This window comes from Myotis daubentonii, chromosome 2 (assembly GCF_963259705.1).
Source record: "Myotis daubentonii chromosome 2, mMyoDau2.1, whole genome shotgun sequence".
Lineage (NCBI taxonomy): Eukaryota > Metazoa > Chordata > Mammalia > Chiroptera > Vespertilionidae > Myotis > Myotis daubentonii.
This window is the reverse complement of record NC_081841.1, coordinates 154,479,440-154,487,441: the sequence shown is the minus strand read 5'-3', so window position 1 is coordinate 154,487,441 and position 8,002 is coordinate 154,479,440. Positions and strand designations below refer to the sequence as shown.

The window sequence follows — 8,002 nt, the reverse complement described above, 5'->3', positions numbered from 1 at the left end:
ATATGCAAATTGACTGAATGGCGGACCAATTGGTCGCTCTGACGCACACTGACAACCAGGGGGAAGATGCTCAATGCAGGACTTGCCCCCTGGTGGTCAATGTGCTCCTACGGGGGAGTGCTGCTCAGCCAGAAGCCAGGTTCATGGCTGGCTAGTACAGCAGTGGTGGCGGAGCCTCTCCTGTCTCCATGGCAGCGCTAAGGACCCCTCGGGGGATGTCCATCCCTGGGGAGGGGGCCTAAGCCAGCAGGCAGACATCCCCTGAGGGATCCCAGACTGCAAGAGGGCACAGGCAGGGCTGAGGACCACCCCCCCCCCCACCCCTACCCCAGTTCACGAATGTCATGCACTGGGAATCTGGTATTATATAAAAGAAGACCTACATTAACTGGTACCTTTGGTCAGGAAGATCAGATTCTTTTAGAATTTTAGCTACCCACACTGTTCTTCTGCCATGTGGTCCAATGATGAGGCCTTCAGGCCAAAGCTGTGAGAGAAATGAGGTAAGGCGATAAAAAGGAAATATCCCTGGTATATTTTTCTCCATGTTTTAACATTCTCTCCATTGTACTAACTGCTTTTTGTTAACTTTCCAGAAAGAAGGAATGAACTCTGTCAATTGTTTTGGGTAAGAAGTTAGGAAGAGGAGTACAGGGAAGGAGAAAGTTTGGTGATTTTGACAAGAATGATTTTATTAAAATGGTGGAGGGATCGCTTCTCGGCCTTTTGGCTAAGATCAAGTGTAGTATCTGTTCTTATCAGTTTAAAATGGTGGAGGTGGAAAATTAAGTCAGTTTAATTTTTAATATAAGGATATCACGTTTTAAAAAGAATATATTTTAAAATGAAATAATTTGAATTGTGTCACTTAAATATATAGTATATTTCTTTATTTTCATTTTCCTTAAAAAATTCTAAATTTTCACAATGCTTATTTATAAATTGCTTACTTATATTATTGAGCGGCCCTTTGAGATTCTGAACCTTTGATTTAGAACACTGACTTTGAAAAGCCTTAACTATGAGAAAGCTTTTTAGATATATTTTCCATATATCTTCTTCTTTTTAAATGCTCCACGGAATAGGGACAGTTTATGTGTTGTTGTTTTTTAATATACTTTTCTGGAATTGTTGACAGTGTGTAATAAAAATAATGCTAAAGCCGAAACCGGTTTGGCTCAGTGGATAGAGCGTCGGCCTGCGGACTGAAGGGTCCCAGGTTCGATTCCGGTCAAGGGCATGTACCTGGGTTGCGGGCACGTCCCCAGTGGGAGATGTGCAGGAGGCAGCTGATCGATGTTTCTCGCTCATCGATGTTTCTAACTCTCTATCTCTCTCCCTTCCTCTCTGTGAAAAATCAATAAAATATATTTAAAAAAAAAATAATGCTAAAGAACAGCTATAATTGAGATGGCTCACCAGAAAGCAATGATACCTAGGCTCTCAAGTTAAAACTTAGCACAACAAGCAGAAAATTAAGTGACTAAAATGTTATCAGTTTTTTTTTTAAGTATTTTAATTATCTGCACTCTCACATTGTCACACTGATTACAAGGAGGATAATTGAGGATGTCCAGTGCAAATGTAAGAGGTCAAACTTCCTGAACAAATTTGTCTATTGAGGAAAATATATGAAGGCTTCTGGAAATCTACTGAGTAGAGCTCACCTCTGGAATAAGTATGTGCTTCCATTGTTGTCATCACGCAGCATATTGCAATTGCTTTTTCCATGCCAAATAACAGTTTTAGCCAAGAAAGAAAGCCCTGTGCAGTCATTGTTATCTCCCCTGAAGTCTTCACCTGGTGTGAGTACGGCTCAGAGCAGCTGCCTGCTCTTACTAAACTCAGTGTCTATCAAGTCGTTCGCAGTATCCATCTGCACACCTGCTGCACTGATAGCAACAAAAGTTACTGCACGATGTTGGTAATTTGGCAAAAGCAAGTAAAGACATAATTTTGCTCTAGGACAGAGTGTGGTCAGGACAAAGTGCTTTTTCCTCTGGAAGCTTTCTACCTTTCCCCTCTCCATAGTGCTTCTTCCAGCCTCCCTTTTCATAAACCAGCATTTTGTTGTTCAGAGTAGAAAAAAGAACACAAAGTCCTTCACTGAAGAAGCATTACCCTCTTTTTATTTTTATTTTCCACATTCCTGATCAGAAATACGAGGAATGTTCTTGGACAGTCTGTGACCAGAACAAGAGTTCTATTTGATTAGCTTGATACCCACTTCCTGAAATTACTTGATAGATCAGTATGAGGTAGTAAAATGATATTTTATGTTTTTATTCCCCTCTAGCAATGTTTAAATAATTTATTTCATTCTGACTTACAATTCTTTCTGGAAACATCTATTAACAATTTAAAATTAAATTCAGAGATTTGGGGAAATAAAACAAAATTGGATTTTGTACTAACCAAAGCTATAATGCTGAAATTGAGAATTCACTTGATAAGTGCCTCTATATTCTCAAATGTGACTGAACTTATCTGAAATATGTTAATGTTAACATTCTGGAGTATATGAAACAAATACTTCTTTAAATTTAAATTACAAAAATTGTTTTTACATTTTTAATTAAAACGTACCAAAGTAATAAAAACTCACTATGTAAACTTCAAGTAATACATACCTGTAGAGAATAGTAATTTAAATCTTGCTTTAGCTCATACATATATGAGGATTTTTAGTGTAATCTTCATATATATAATCTTCTAATATATAACTATATATGTAAGTATTCTATGTATTAATATTTTATGCATGTTATATATACTGCTTTCATTGCAATATGCCTATTATTTTTAACATTGTTCAGTTACAAGTTTCAAATCATAAATTTATAACATACAAAAGAGCAAAATAATATTAGTATATTTCTTTCTACTTTTAGTTTAGTAAAAATGCCTTCACCAAACATTTTATTTGGTATTTTTAGTTGTTTCAAATTTCAAATGTAGAGTGTTAAATCATCTGGAATTTGTGTACTCATATAGTAGGAGAAGATATAATAAATTTTAATATGAAGTTCAAATAGCTAGTAAATTATACAATTATAAGAGTAAAATAGTCAATTATTTTCCCTCTGATTTGAAATGCCACAATTTTAACATATAAATGTTTTCATTAATATATAAATCAGTATCTGGACTTTCTATCCTCCATTAATTAATATGCTATTTCCATGTCCTATACCATTGTATCTGTATGTGTATACTGATAAACGGAGGTCAATTTCCCTCTCCTTGTTCTATAGAGCACTATTCTGTATTGTTTTCAAATGTTAATTTTTTATTAGTTTGTTACAGAAATATAAGTAATATTTCAAATTCAACATTTAAGTCCACTAAAAATTTGTATTTTCACTACCTTCAGAACTGAATTATAATACAGAAAGTGTTTAAACATGATGGTATATTTTCATTTATATAAATGAAAATAGTTTTGATGTTTGCCATTTTCTACCTGAGAGATTTTCTCCCTCAATTGCTATAGTAGTAAATAAAGGATTTGAACATTAATCTCTTTTCCAGAAACATTCTAGTGTTGGCTTGATTTAAAAATAGTAAACAAGATTGTTTTTATAGTAAATGATAGGCTTTCCATTAAAAGAAATAATTCCTAAATGATTATTTCCTATAGTGTATTATACAGAACAATAGATATGGAAGGCACCAAATTAAGTTCCATGGTCCTGGATTTTTGGGAAATGTTAAAAAATATATCCCTTCTACTAGTAAGACTGGAAACATAAATTAGCATGTCAAATTTGGTAATTCTTACAAGAAAATAAATTAAATATCTTTATCATTTACCAAATTAATGTGATCAGTAATTTTTCATCTTGTCTTCTTTTCTGCTTCTCTTTCTTTCCTTACTTTCTTTCTTCCTCTTTCTTTTTCCTTCTTAAAATCTTTTTAAATTACAATTGCAGTAAATGTACTTTAAGAAATGCTTTCCAAAACTCAAGCAAAAATTAAAGCTCTCTGAATTGCTGATTAACTACCTTAGACAGTATTGCATTTCCATCTTCTTGATAATAGTTACATTGTCACCATTGTATCTTCATTATTTATAAAATATTGCATAAAAATCAAGCTCTCTGAGAGTAGAAAACTTTTCTTGTTTTTTTTTTCTCCATTTAATCCCCAACTCCTAATATAATGCCTACCATTTAAGAAGCAGTCTGTAAAATATGGCAGATTGAGTAAAAGAATAACTGACTAGATAAATTACAGAGTAAATAATTCTTAAAAAGGTAAAAATGGAATTTATAAAAGACTATACAGGAAAACTGTAATTACCTGTGTCTGGTTAAATAATTCAACCAAAAACTTTTAATGATATTGGTCCATATTTCTCGGTTTTAAGTAGAAAGTTACTAGGAGTATCTGTTAGGAGCAGAAATAGAATTTTGGAGCCCTAACCGGTTTGGCTCAGTGGATAGAGGGTCAGCCTGAGGACTCAAGGGTCCCAGGTTCGATTCCGGTCAAGGGCATGTACCTTGGCTGTGGGCACATCCCCAGTAGCAGGTGTGCAGGAGGCAGCTGATGGATGTTTCTCTCTCATCGATGTTTCTAACTCTCTATCCCTCTCCCTTCCTTTCTGTAAAAAATCAATAAAATATTTATAAAAAAGAAATAGAATATTGGAAACTATAATTATAAGAAATATTAGTCATGCTCTGTTAACCATGATTATTCTTTTCTGATTAGAGAAAGCACATTCTAACCTGGCTGGGAGTTGTATACCTTGTGACATGGGAGCTAACATTGGAATCCAGTTCATCCTCCTGTCCCAAGAACTGCCTAACATTATGGAAAGATATACAACCTCATGGCTGAAACAATCTAGTCCCAGAGGCACCTTCTCTTTACAACCCGCAGCCCCTATTGCCTGTAATCTGGTCCTGAGGCCCCCAGAGGTGCCCACCCTCTGTGGACACCCCTCCCCCTAGCCTGCATGACTTGTAAGCTGTAATGATTACCCTGTGCCCACTTTCCCATACCTGTAATTCCTAATTTCCCACATAATCTCTGTCCTTCTACCCAATATAAGCAGCTGCCTTATGGTGGGATGGAGAGCAGATTTCTGTGGCTGACCTGGTGCTCTCCCATATGCTGGCATTACTGGAATAAAGGCTCATACATGAATCAACTCTGTCTCTGCTTAATTGACTCAAACAGTGACAGGTGATAGTCAGCCCAGACCCCTTGGTTGTCCAGTTACATAACCTGATTATTTTTAAAAGATATTTGAGAAATAATCAGAATATTTTTATTTTACTACCACTGTGGGTATCCCTTCTAACCTTTCTCTTAAAACTTGCATTTTGATATTACGATATGGATTATATTTAGAAAATTGTTTTTATTTAATAATGTTGCTCTGGTCTGAATGTTTGCTCGTGCCCAATACGTATGTTCAAATAATGTGCAATGTGATGCATTAGCAGGTGAGGCTTTTGCGAAATTCTAGGTCTTGAGGATAGAGCCCTCAGAGATAGAATCAGTGACTATAAAAAAGACCTCAGGCAGCACTCTAGCTCTTTCCACCATGTAAGGTTACAACCAGAGTCTGTGATGGGGAGGTGAAATCTTACCCAGCCATGCTGCCTTAGAAACTTTTGCATTAATAAGCCATCCATCTGTGGTATTTTGTTATAGCAGCTCAAACAAAGACAGATAAATAGGCTGTAAACGTTTTTAAGTAATTTAATAATTATCCACATCATTTTACATAGTTGAAGCATATTCAAATTCATGTTTACAATAATTTAACTAGTATTCTCTTATTGAACAAATAAGTTGTTTCCAATTATACATCATAATAAGTACTGAACATCCTGTTTATGAAGAATATATACAAACTTATCATTTCCTTCCGATAAAAATGATATATAAAATTGTTACTCAAGTCCTAGCCAGCTTGCCTCAGTGTAGAGTGTCGGCCTGTGGACTGAATGGTTGCAGGTTCAATTCCGGTCAAGGGCATATGCCTAAGTTGCGGATATATATATATATATATATATATATATATATATATATATATATTTGAAAGAAAGGTGTTGGGCCTTTAAAAAAATTGCTACTAAAAATGTATGAATATTTAAGAGTTTATGTTAAATGCTGTCAAGTTTGTCTCCAGAAAGATCATGGACCAATTTATATGCTCACCAACAAAACCTGAAAGAGTGAGTTTCACTGTATTAATATCAACAAAAGAATAGATTTTATTCTTTGTCATTTTTATAGACAAAATTGGCATTCGCTATTTTATGTTCCCTTTACTTGCTAATGTGCAAAAAGAATATTCTTATGTTCATTTGAAATTTTTAGATATCATTAGTGTTTGTGACTTCTTGATCAAACTGTTTCTAACTTTTGAAAATATATAATATTATGATAATTTCTTATCATGTTTATATTTTGCTACATATTGTGAATAATAAACCTTAATATAGCCCTAGCCGGTTTGGCTAAGCGGACTGAAGGGTCCCAGGTTTGATTCTGGTCAGGGGCACATGCCTGGGTTTTGGGCTCCAACACCAGTAGGGGGCATGCAGGAGGCAGCCAATCAATGATTCTCTCTCATCATTGGTGTTTCTATCTTTCCCTCTCCCTTCCTCTCTGAAATCATTAAAAACATATATTAGAAAAAAAATAAACCTTAATACATATTGGATACTTAGAATTATTTTTTATTAATATAATTTTACTTGTGGCACTTTTTGGTATATGGAGCTGCATAATTTATGAAGTCAATTTCCTCATATCCTCTTTTGTGTTTTTTTGCCCCTCACTGCTATGTTTAGAAAGAATATTTCGTTGGCTCAGGTTTTCTAGTTATTGTATGGATTGCTAGGTTACATGTTTCTCTTTAATTCATCTAAGTTTAATTTTGATTGGTGCTGTGAAATATTTATATTACTCAATTTTATTTTATATACAGAACACATTTTACACAGAATTATTGTTAAGTCATTCATCCTTATAAACTAAGCTGTAATGTAATTTCTATTGTTATATTTATAAAACTGGTCATGTATATTTCTAGACTTTTGGTGTCTGTTTTCAAGTCTTGAATTCTATTGATCTATTTTTATGCATGTAAAAGCCATTTTTTAAAAATATATTTTTATTGATTTTTTACAGAGAGGAAGGGAGAGAGATAGAGAGCTAGAAACATCGATGAGAGAGAAACATCGATCAGCTGCCTCCTGCACATCTCCTACTGGGGATGTGCCCGCAACCCACGTACATGCCCTTGACCGGAATCGAACCTGGGACTTTTCAGTCCGCAGGCCGACGCTCTATCCACTGAGCCAAACCGGTTTCGGCATAAAAGCCATTTTAAAATAAGTTTACATGTGTATGCTTTTGTATGTTCCATATCCCTCTTTGTTAATTTAATTAGTAAGTCTTGCATATTTATTACTGGAGGCCCAGTGCATGGATTTGTGCAGGGGCAGGGCAGACCGGGGGGAGTGGCTGTGGGCAGTTGGGGGGACTGCGATCAGGGCCCAGATCGCAGTTGGTTGTCACAGTGTGTGTCATAGCAACTGGTCGTTCCAGTCGTTTCACCGTTCTGGTCGCTGGGCTTATATATATAGACAGATTTCATTTATTGGGCTCAGCATTATTTAGTACTAGTATGTCATTGCTTTCATCATGTACTACTTTTCTAAGATGGGCTTAAAGTAAATCCTTTGAAATAATCTTTTATTTTATTTTTATATATTTTTTTAATCTTTATTGTTGAAAGTATTACACATGTGCCTTTTCTCTCCCATTGACCCTTTCTAGCCTGCCTCTGACCCTCACCCCAAGCCTTCTGAAATAATCTATATTAAGATAGTTTTCTTTATATTATATGTAATGTTATTGTTTGCTTATTAAGTTAATATTTCTAAATTGTCTTAATATGTTATTTCTTAATTCTGAACATTTCTTAGCAATTACTATTTGATCATGAAAATAGATAACTAGATAGAAAAATTCTAAA

The 8,002-nt window shown here is 34.8% G+C and overlaps 1 pseudogene; it reads left to right on the top strand.

The window, feature by feature from the left end:
- The first annotated feature begins 710 nt into the window (after positions 1-710).
- LOC132229095 (U2 spliceosomal RNA) lies at positions 711-825 on the top strand (annotated as a pseudogene).
- Positions 826-8,002: the final 7,177 nt, after the last annotated feature.